Below are 12,235 nucleotides of genomic sequence, written 5' to 3' on the forward strand. Positions count from 1 at the left end.
TTGTGCAAGGTTCTGATGCCCTTTGAACTTGCCACACGTGAAGTCAGTTCAGACACTGCCAGCCTGAGTCAGGTCATTCCCCTCATCAGGCTTTTGCAGAAGAAGCTGGAGGCATTGAAGAAGGAGCTAAAAGGGAGCGATTCCGCTAGGCATGTGGGACTTGTGGATGGAGCCCTTAATTCGCTTAACAAGGATTCACGGGTGGTCAATCTGTTGAAATCAGAGCACTACATTTTGGCCACCGTGCTCGATCCTAGATTTAAAGCCTACCTTGGATCTCTCTTTCCGGCAGACACAGGTCTGCTGGGGTTGAAAGACCTGCTGGTGACAAAATTGTCAAGTCAAGCGGAACGCGACCTGTCAACATCTCCTCCTTCACATTCTCCCGCAACTGGGGGTGCGAGGAAAAGGCTCAGAATTCCGAGCCCACCCGCTGGCGGTGATGCAGGGCAGTCTGGAGCGACTGCTGATGCTGACATCTGGTCCGGACTGAAGGACCTGACAACGATTACGGACATGTCGTCTACTGTCACTGCATATGATTCTCTCAACATTGATAGAATGGTGGAGGATAATATGAGTGACCGCATCCAAGTAGGCACGTCACACAGTCCGTACTTATACTGGCAGGAAAAAGAGGCAATTTGGAGGCCCTTGCACAAACTGGCTTTATTCTACCTAAGTTGCCCTCCCACAAGTGTGTACTCCGAAAGAGTGTTTAGTGCCGCCGCTCACCTTGTCAGCAATCGGCGTACGAGGTTACATCCAGAAAATGTGGAGAAGATGATGTTCATTAAAATGAATTATAATCAATTCCTCCGCGGAGACATTGACCAGCAGCAATTGCCTCCACAAAGTACACAGGGAGCTGAGATGGTGGATTCCAGTGGGGACGAATTGATAATCTGTGAGGAGGGGGATGTACACGGTGATATATCGGAGGGTGAAGATGAGGTGGACATCTTGCCTCTGTAGAGCCAGTTTGTGCAAGGAGAGATTAATTGCTTCTTTTTTGGGGGGGGGTCCAAACCAACCCGTCATATCAGTCACAGTCGTGTGGCAGACCCTGTCACTGAAATGATGGGTTGGTTAAAGTGTGCATGTCCTGTTTTGTTTATACAACATAAGGGTGGGTGGGAGGGCCCAAGGATAATTCCATCTTGCACCTCTTTTTTCTTTTCTTTTTCTTTGCATCATGTGCTGATTGGGGAGGGTTTTTTGGAAGGGACATCCTGCGTGACACTGCAGTGCCACTCCTAGATGGGCCCGGTGTTTGTGTCGGCCACTAGGGTCGCTAATCTTACTCACACAGCTACCTCATTGCGCCTCTTTTTTTCTTTGCGTCATGTGCTGTTTGGGGAGGGTTTTTTGGAAGGGACATCCTGCGTGACACTGCAGTGCCACTCCTAGATGTGCCCGGTGTTTGTGTCGGCCACTAGGGTCGCTAATCTTACTCACACAGCTACCTCATTGCGCCTCTTTTTTTCTTTGCGTCATGTGCTGTTTGGGGAGGGTTTTTTGGAAGGGACATCCTGCGTGACACTGCAGTGCCACTCCTAGATGTGCCCGGTGTTTGTGTCGGCCACTAGGGTCGCTAATCTTACTCACACAGTCAGCTACCTCATTGCGCCTCTTTTTTTCTTTGCGTCATGTGCTGTTTGGGGAGGGTTTTTTGGAAGGGCCATCCTGCGTGACACTGCAGTGCCACTCCTAGATGGGCCCGGTGTTTGTGTCGGCCACTAGGGTCGCTAATCTTACTCACACAGCTACCTCATTGCGCCTCTTTTTTTCTTTGCGTCATGTGCTGTTTGGGGAGGGTTTTTTGGAAGGGACATCCTGCGTGACACTGCAGTGCCACTCCTAGATGGGCCCGGTGTTTGTGTCGGCCACTAGGGTCGCTTATCTTACTCACACAGCGACCTCGGTGCAAATTTTAGGACTAAAAATAATATTGTGAGGTGTGAGGTATTCAGAATAGACTGAAAATGAGTGTAAATTATGGTTTTTGAGGTTAATAATACTTTGGGATCAAAATGACCCCCAAATTCTATGATTTAAGCTGTTTTTTAGTGTTTTTGGAAAAAAACACCCGAATCCAAAACACACCCGAATCCGACAAAAATAATTCGGTGAGGTTTTGCCAAAACGCGTTCGAACCCAAAACACGGCCGCGGAACCGAACCCAAAACCAAAACACAAAACCCGAAAAATTTCAGGCGCTCATCTCTACCTCTCTGTCTCATTTTTCTCTCCTTCTTACTTTCTCTCTCTCGAACCCTCTCTCCCCCGTCTCTCCCTCGCTTTCTTTTGCTCTCTCTTTCCTTCTTTCATCTCCCTCCCTCCCCTCTCTCTCTTACACCCTGCACCCCCACTCCATCAACCCTCTGTCTCTCTTTCTTTCTCTGTCTTTTTTTAACTTTCTCCTCCTCTCTTTCTCCTCATCTCGCCTCTCTCCCACACTACTTTCTCTACCCTGCTGTCTGTCTCACCTCTCTCTTTCTCTCCCCTTTCTCTCTCTCTCTGTCTCTGACCCACACTCTGTCACCTCTTTCCCACCCCTTCCCACCTGCCCTCTCACTCTGAACCCTCTCACCCACTTCTCTTTCTCTCTCCTCTCTCCCTCCCCTGTTCTCTCTCTCACGCCCCCTCCTTTGTCTCACCTCTCTCTCTCTCTCATTCTTTTCTCTATCTCTTTCTCTCCCTCTGCCCCCTCTCTCTCTTTCAAACCTCTCTCACCCACCTATCTCACCTCTTTCTCTCTCTCTTTCTCTCTCTCTCTCTCAGCCTTATCTCTTATCCTTCCACTCTGTCTCCACTCTCTTTCTGGGACTCAGGGTCGACACCAATTAGGTTGACACCACTTAGGTCGACACCAATTGGTCGACAAGCCTTAGGTCGGCGTGGACAAAAGGTCGACATGGAAAAGGGTCGACGTGAGATTTTTTTATTTTCTCCGTAATGTGACCGGGAACCCCAATTAGTGCACCACGTCCCCTCGCATGGCTCGCGTTCAGGCAAGGTGCCTGTTACGTTCCTGGTGCTCAGAACAAGGGAGATGTTATGAAGTGAGTCCAGAGCACCAGGACGTAACGCTGGGAAAGGGGAATGGAAAGGGAATAGCCCCTGGCACCCTATCTCCATTGTCTCGCCCGTGCTGTCAGTACACTCTTGCGAGACTATGGTTGCTTGAGCCCATGGCAGCTGCGTTTGAAGGGCGGATTACGTCTGCCCAACTTCGATGCCCCCTCAGGTCTTAATGAGAGACAAAGAGTGTACCGAGACAGGGTGATAACAAGGGGCCCTCTTACTGAAACAACCAAAGCCAGGGGCTACTAACTAGCCTAAAACTAAATGTATGTGCGGCTTGCCGCCAAAGGAAAAGAACAACAAGGAAATGCTGACCACACGCCGACACAATACTTTTGTGTACCGGCGGTGACAGCATAAGCAGAACCCTCTGCAAAACACCAGTGACAGAAATAATAACGGAATACAGCGGCCTAGGCCGACGGACGCGGCAGAGCCGCTACTCACGGAACCGGTACGAATACTGGCAAACGGACAGGAACTCCTCGGTCTGGTCTCCGGCAGTGACGGCGGAGTGTATAGCTCAAATCAGGTGCTGGTTCGTTAGCCAATCAGAGCTCGCGGACCGGCGCCTGATTTGAGATATTCATGCTGCCGTCACCGCCGGAGACCAGACTGAGGGGCAGAGCGGCAGGCAGGAGAAGCGCGCACTGCGCTCTGCACACATCCATAAAACGGTGAACAGCACTATGGGGGCATATGTGGGGGCCTATGTGGCACTGTAGGGGCATAGCTAGCACTGTGAGCACATGGTACTGTGGGGTCATATGTGGCACTGCGGGGGCATAGCTAGCACTGTGGGCACATGGCACTGTGGGGTCATATGTGGCATTGTGGGGGCATATCTAGCACTGTGGGGGCATATCTGGGGGCATATGTGGCACTCTGGGGGCATACCTGGCACTGTGGGGGCATATATGTATCTGGCACTGTGGGGGCATATGTGGCACTGTGGGGGAATATCTGGCACTGTGGGGGCATATCTGGCACTGTGGGGTCATATGTGGCACTGTGGGGGCATATCTGGCATTGTGGGCATATCTGGCATTGTGGGCATATGTGGCACTGTGGGGGCACAGCTAACACTGTGGGCACATGGCACTATGGGGACATATCTGGCACTGTTGGCATATGTGGCACTGTGGGGTCATATGTGGCACTGTGGGGGCATATATGGCACTGTGGGGGAATATCTGACACTGTGGGGGGCATAGCTAGCACTGTTGGCATATGTGGCACTGTGGGGTCATATGTGGCACTGTGGGGGCATATCTAACATTGTGGGGGCATATCTGGCACATGGCACTGTGGGGGCATATCTGGCACTGTGGGGTCATATGTGGCACTGTGGGGGCATATCTGGCACTGTGGGCACATGGCACTATGGGGGCATATGTGGCACTGTGGGGACATATGTGGCAATGTGGGGGTCATATGCGGCACTGTGGGGGTCATATGCGGAACTGTGGGGGCATATGTGGCACTGTGGGGGCATATCTGGCATTGTGGGCACATGGCACTGTGGGGGCATATGTGGCACTGTGGGGTCATATGTGGCACTGTGGGGTCATATGTGGCACTGTGGGGGCATATTTGGCACAGTGGGGGCATATTCGGCACAGTGGGGGCATATCTGGCACATGGCACTATGGGGGCATATCTGTATCTGGCACTGTGGGCGCATATCTGGCACTGTGGGCACATGGCACTGTGGGGGCATATCTGTATCTGGCACTGTGGGGGCATATCTGGCACTGTGGGGGCATATGTGGCACTGTGGGGGCATATCTAGCACTGTGGGGGCATATCTGGCATTGTGGGCACATGGCACTGTGGGGGCATATGTGGCACTGTGGGGGCATATGTGGCACTGTGGGGTCATATGTGGCACTGTGGGGTCATATTCGGCACTGTGGGGGCATATGCGGCACAGTGGGGGCATATCTGGCACATGGCACTATGGGGGCATATCTGTATCTGGCACTGTGGGCGCATATCTGGCACTGTGGGCACATGGCACTGTGGGGGCATATCTGTATCTGGCACTGTGGGGGCATATCTGGCACTATGGGGTCATATCTAGCACTGTGGGAACATGGCACCCACTATCTCCCTGTGACCCCAGCCTCCTAAGTCACCCACTATCTCCATCACCTCTGCCACCCAGTCACGCACTTTCTCCCTGTCACTGACAATCTCCCTGGACCCTGGGGGTACTATTGTGTGGCCACACCCCTTCCTTGTGAGACCACACCTCTTTTAAAATTTGATCCCATCAAGAGGCGCTAAATTCTAAATTCGCTTACCAAAAAAAGTAAGCTTGGGCCGGCCCTGCCCTCCACCACCCACATCATCTACAGACCCCATCCGCAGCACCCCACAACCACTACTTCCCCACCCGCAGCACCTCTGCAACCCCTCCCCCTGCACGCACCCCCCTGCACGCCCCTCCTCCACAGACAGATCCTCCAGACCCCCTCCTTCATCTGCGGCCCCTGCCCCTCCCCCACCAACAGCATCTACATATTTCCTCCCCCACCCGCAACACCTCTGGAACCCATCCCCCATCCGTGCCCCCTCTGCAAGCGCCCCTCCCCCACCCACAGCACACCTACCCCACCCACGGTGACTACCGACACCCTTACCCACCCGCGGCAACCCCGCAATCGCCCCTCTGCATCTCCCACGCACCCGCCACTTCCCCAACCACAGCACCTACTAGGTGATTCATTGTGCCTTGCGTGCAATGTTCATGCCGTCGCAAGGGGCTATGGCCCCTTAACCATCCAACACCCTTTGTCCCTGCAATATTTAACCACTCACAAAATTATGATTGGAGGTAATACTCCATAAAATAAAAATATTGCACGCCCTTGAGGGTTAAAGGGGCGTAGCCCCTTGCGACGGTGTGAAGAGCGCCCGTAGGGTGCGATGAATCACCTAGTTTTGTTTATATTTGTGGTACGGTACATGGATTCGGTATCCGGACTCCAGGTCGACACCAATAAGGTTGACACCACTTAGGTCGACACCAATTGGTCGACACATCTTAGGTAAACACCTGGAATAGGTCGACATGGACAAAATGTCGACATGGACAAGGTCGACATGGAAAAAGCTTGACATGACTATTTAATTTTTTTTTCCATTTTTTAAACTTTTGAACACGTGGACTACAATTGGGAATGGTAACCTGTGCCGATGGCAGCGGTAGCGGAGCGAGGGGACACGGTGCACTAATTGGGGTTCCACGTCACATTACAGAGAGATTCACACAAAAAAACATTAAAAAACTCATGTTGACCTTTTTCCATGTCGACCTTTTGTCCATGTCAACCTATTTCAGGTGTCGACCTAAGTGGTGTCGACCTTGAGTCCCATACCCCATGGATTCATCCTCAGGTATTTAATTATACGTGACTTACTGAGGTTGTATGCCGTGCTATTGTAGGTCCTTTCAGTGACATCACGGATGAAGCGCTTGATGACCTCACTCCGCCCAGTCTTTTGTACATGGTGATCCATCTCTTCTGTCAGCATCATACAGGGGCAGAACTCACCAGACACTGGAAACAGAGAAGGAACATTAGGTGCATTGGTTAATGTTCTCTGACCTTGCTGACCTTCCTAATGACCTTTGCAGTGCTTATATTCCACCTTTTAACCATTGAACCGATGAATATTTTTGACAAAACTTTAGTACAATTTGTAAAAAATTAAAAATAAGAAGAAGAATTATTAGGTTCCACTGGGACGCAATCATAAACTCAGTAGCTGCTAGGACACGGGAAACCAGTTTTATTGACTATCTCAATAGATCTTGGGGAGGGGGAGGGAGTTAAGAGGGGAGCAAAATCCCCTGGGTCCTTAGGGAACAGGTTCCTAGCACAGAGGGCCTGATTCAGACTTGTACGTTGTTGCACACCCACAAGGAAGCTACTGTGCAATACCGTACAGCTAATATGCTAATGCAAGCAGGGGACGTCTGGTGTAAATAGACGCCTCTTGACGCACCATCGGATCACACTGTGTGACCATCGGTCATCTAAGTAACCTCCAGGTTACTACATATGCGCAATGTCCCCACCAACGGACTTGTACACTAACCATCGGATTAGCGTACAAGTCTGAATCAAACCATCGCAGTGACCACAATATAATATAGGGAGCATTTCTGTAATACTGTGAATTACATGCAGTATACAGTATTGCAGAAGTGCTGTGGTGCAGCTGCCAGTGACATATACTGCAAATTACATACTCTACCAAGGATTACACCAGTGGTACTGTGCAGCTGTCTGTGACATATACTGAGACTTACATGCTTTACAAAGGATTACACAAGTGGTACTGTGCAGCAGTCAGTGACATATACTGAGACTTACATGCTTTACAAATTATTACGCAAGTGGTACTGTGCAGCTGTCTGTGACATATACTGAGACTTACATGCTTTACAAAGGATTACACAAGTGGTACTGTGCAGCGGTCGGTGACATATACTGAGACTTACATGCTTTACAAAGGATTACGCAAGTGGTACTGTGCAGCTGTCTGTGACATATACTGAGACTTACATTCTTTACAAAGGATTACACAAGCGGTACTGTGCAGCTGTCGGTGACATATACTGAGAATTACATGCTTACAAAGGATTACACAAGTGGTACTGTGCAGCAGTCAGTGACATATACTGAGACTTACATGCTTTACAAAGCATTACGCAAGTGGTACTGTGCAGCTGTCTGTGACATATACTGAGACTTACATGCTTTACAAAGGATTACACAAGTGGTACTGTGCAGCGGTCGGTGACATATACTGAGACTTACATGCTTTACAAAGGATTACACAAGTGGTACTGTGCAGCTGTCAGTGACATATACTGAGAATTACATGCTTTACAAAGGATTACGCAAGTGGTACTGTGCAGCTGTCAGTGTCATATACTGAGACTTACATGCTTTACAAAGGATTACACAAGTGGTACTGTGCAGCGGTCGGTGACATATACTGAGATTTACATGCTTTACAAAGGATTACACAAGTGGTACTGTGCAGCTGTCAGTGACATATACTGATACTTACATGCTTTACAAAGGATTACACAAGTGGTACTGTGCAGCGGTCGGTGACATATACTGAGAATTACATGCTTTACAAAGGATTACGCAAGTGGTACTGTGCAGCTGTCTGTGACATATACTGAGACTTACATGCTTTACAAAGGATTACGCAAGTGGTACTGTGCAGCTGTCAGTGACATATACTGAGAATTACATGCTTTACAAAGGATTACGCAAGTGGTACTGTGCAGCTGTCTGTGACATATACTGAGACTTACATGCTTTACAAAGGATTACGCAAGTGGTACTGTGCAGCTGTCTGTGACATATACTGAGACTTACATGCTTTACAAAGGATTACACAAGTGGTACTGTGCAGCGGTCGGTGACATATACTGAGACTTACATGCTTTACAAAGGATTACGCAAGTGGTACTGTGCAGCTGTCTGTGACATATACTGAGACTTACATGCTTTACAAAGGATTACGCAAGTGGTACTGTGCAGCTGTCAGTGACATATACTGAGAATTACATGCTTTACAAAGGATTACGCAAGTGGTACTGTGCAGCTGTCTGTGACATATACTGAGACTTACATGCTTTACAAAGGATTACACAAGTGGTACTGTGCAGCGGTCGGTGACATATACTGAGACTTACATGCTTTACAAAGGATTACACAAGTGGTACTGTGCAGCTGTCAGTGACATATACTGAGAATTACATGCTTTACAAAGGATTACGCAAGTGGTACTGTGCAGCTGTCAGTGACATATACTGAGAATTACATGCTTTACAAAGGATTACACCAGTGGTACTGTGCAGCTGTCTGTGACATATACTGAGACTTACATGCTTTACAAAGGATTACACAAGTGGTACTGTGCAGCGGTCGGTGACATATACTGAGACTTACATGCTTTACAAAGGATTACACAAGTGTTACTGTGCAGCTGTCAGTGACATATACTGAGAATTACATGCTTTACAAAGGATTACACCAGTGGTACTGTGCAGCTGTCTGTGACATATACTGAGACTTACATGCTTTACAAAGGATTACACAAGTGGTACTGTGCAGCGGTCGGTGACATATACTGAGACTTACATGCTTTACAAAGGATTACACAAGTGGTACTGTGCAGCTGTCAGTGACATATACTGAGAATTACATGCTTTACAAAGGATTACGCAAGTGGTACTGTGCAGCTGTCAGTGACATATACTGAGACTTACATGCTTTACAAAGGATTACACAAGTGGTACTGTGCAGCTGTCAGTGACATATACTGAGAATTCTATATGTTACAAAAGACTGTGCAGCTGTCAATGACATACTGAGAATTACATATTTTACAAAGGATTATACAAGTGGTACTGTGCAGCTGTCAGTGACATATACTGAGACTTAAATCCAGTATACAGTATTACATAATTGGTGTGGTGCAGCTCTCAGTCACATATACTAGGAATTACATCCACTATACAGGAATATAGAAGTGTTGGCTGTGTTATGTATAATGCTAACCATACACCAGGACGACCAGCATCCAATCCGATTCCAGGCACGATTTCCCTTCAATTCTCCCAGCATCTCAGGACACATGACAGGTCGTTAAACGATTGATGGTGTCTCACAAACCCCCCCCCCCCCCAAAAAAAAACCCCAAAAACCAGGAAATTGCCACTCAAAACTGCAGCATGCTTTGTATGTACATCAAACATGGGGGGTTACTCAGAGTTGCTAGCAAACCAAATAAATGATTAATTGGGTAAAACCATGTGCACTGCAGGTGGGGCAGATGTAACATGTGCGGAGAGAGTTAGATTTGGGTGAGTTTTATTGTTTTTGTGCAGGGTAAATACTGACTGCTTAATTTTTATACAGCAATTAAGATTTCAGTTTGAACACACCCCACCCAAATCTAACGCTCTCTGCACATGTTACATCTGCCCCACCTGCATTGCACATGGTTTTGCCCAATTGCCAACTGTTTTGGTTAGCTAACAACTAGAGATGAGCGGGTTCGGTTTCTCTGAATCCGAACCCGCCCGAACTTCATGTTTTTTTACACGGGTCCGAGCGACTCGGATCTTCCCGCCTTGCTCGGTTAACCCGAGCGCGCCCGAACGTCATCATCACGCTGTCGGATTCTCGCGAGGCTCGGATTCTATCGCGAGACTCGGATTCTATATAAGGAGCCGCGCGTCGCGGCCATTTTCACACGTGCATTGAGATTGATAGGGAGAGGACGTGGCTGGCGTCCTCTCCGTTTAGAAATTAAAATAGATAGGAGAGTGAGAGTGAGACACTTCATTTACTTACTGGAGCTTAGGAGGAGTTATACTAGTGACTGATGACCAGTGACCTGACCCACCAGTGCAGTTTTATAATTTATTATTATTTAATAATCCGTTCTGTTCTTGTTCTCTGCCTGAAAAAAACGATACACAGTGACTCAGTCACACTCACATACCATATCTGTGCTCAGCCCAGTGTGCTGCATCATCTATGTATAATATCTGACTGTGCTCACACAGCTTAATTGTGGGGGAGACTGGGGAGCAGTTATAGGTTATAGCAGGAGCCAGGAGTACATATTAAACAGTGCACACTTTTGCTGCCAGAGTGCCACTGCCAGTGTGACTGACCACTGACCACTGTGACCAGTGACCTGACCACACTGACCACCAGTATAGTATATTGTGATTGTCTGCCTGAAAAAGTACACTCGTCGTGTGACTTGTGTGGTGTTTTTTTATTCTATAAAAATTAAAAAACTCATTCTGCTGACAGACAGTGTCCAGCAGGTCCCTCATTATATAATATATACCTGTCCGGCTGCAGTAGTGATATATATATATTTTTTATATCATTATTTATCATCCAGTCTATACTAGCAGCAGACACAGTACGGTAGTTCACGGCTGTAGCTACCTCTGTGTCGGCACTCGGCAGTCCATCCATAATTGTATACCACCTACCCGTGGTTTTTTTTTCTTTCTTCTTTATACATACTACATCTCATTATCATCCAGTCTATATTAGCAGCAGACACAGTACAGTACGGTAGTCCACGGCTGTAGCTACCTCTGTGTCGGCACTCGGCAGTCCATCCATAATTGTATACCACCTACCCGTGGTTTTTTTTTTCTTTCTTCTTTATACATACTACATCTCATTATCATCCAGTCTATATTAGCAGCAGACACAGTACAGTACGGTAGTCCACGGCTGTAGCTACCTCTGTGTCGGCACTCGGCAGTCCATCCATAATTGTATACCACCTACCCGTGGTTTTTTTTTTCTTTCTTCTTTATACATACTACATCTCATTATCATCCAGTCTATATTAGCAGCAGACACAGTACAGTACGGTAGTCCACGGCTGTAGCTATCTCTGTGTCGGCACTCGGCAGTCCATCCATAATTGTATACCACCTACCCGTGGTTTTTTTTTCTTTCTTCTTTATACATACTACATCTCATTATCAACCAGTCTATATTAGCAGCAGACACAGTACGGTAGTTCACGGCTGTAGCTACCTCTGTGTCGGCACTCGGCAGTCCATCCATAATTGTATACCACCTACCCGTGGTTTTTTTTTCTTTCTTCTTTATACATACTACATCTCATTATCATCCAGTCTATATTAGCAGCAGACACAGTACAGTACGGTAGTCCACGGCTGTAGCTACCTCTGTGTCGGCACTCGGCAGTCCATCCATAATTGTATACCACCTACCCGTGGTTTTTTTTTTCTTTCTTCTTTATACATACTACATCTCATTATCATCCAGTCTATATTAGCAGCAGACACAGTACAGTACGGTAGTCCACGGCTGTAGCTACCTCTGTGTCGGCACTCGGCAGTCCATCCATAATTGTATACCACCTACCCGTGGTTTTTTTTTTCTTTCTTCTTTATACATACTACATCTCATTATCAACCAGTCTCTATTAGCAGCAGACACAGTACGGTAGTTCACGGCTGTAGCTACCTCTGTGTCGGCACTCGGCAGTCCATCCATAATTGTATACCACCTACCCGTGGTTTTTTTTTCTTTCTTCTTTATAC

General features: G+C 47.8%; 1 protein-coding gene across 3 annotated transcripts in view; it reads right to left on the reverse strand.

The window, feature by feature from the left end:
* Positions 1-12,235, reverse strand: part of C9H1orf210 (chromosome 9 C1orf210 homolog) — a 542,874-nt gene that overhangs the window by 244,610 nt on the left and 286,029 nt on the right. For all 3 annotated transcript variants that reach the window (XM_063939312.1, XM_063939313.1, XM_063939314.1), the window contains one exon: positions 6,513-6,653. The gene's annotated coding sequence lies outside the window, so the exon portion shown is untranslated. The remainder of the gene's footprint in view (positions 1-6,512; positions 6,654-12,235) is intronic.

Source organism: Pseudophryne corroboree, chromosome 9 (assembly GCF_028390025.1).
Source record: "Pseudophryne corroboree isolate aPseCor3 chromosome 9, aPseCor3.hap2, whole genome shotgun sequence".
Classification (NCBI taxonomy): Eukaryota; Metazoa; Chordata; class Amphibia; order Anura; family Myobatrachidae; genus Pseudophryne; species Pseudophryne corroboree.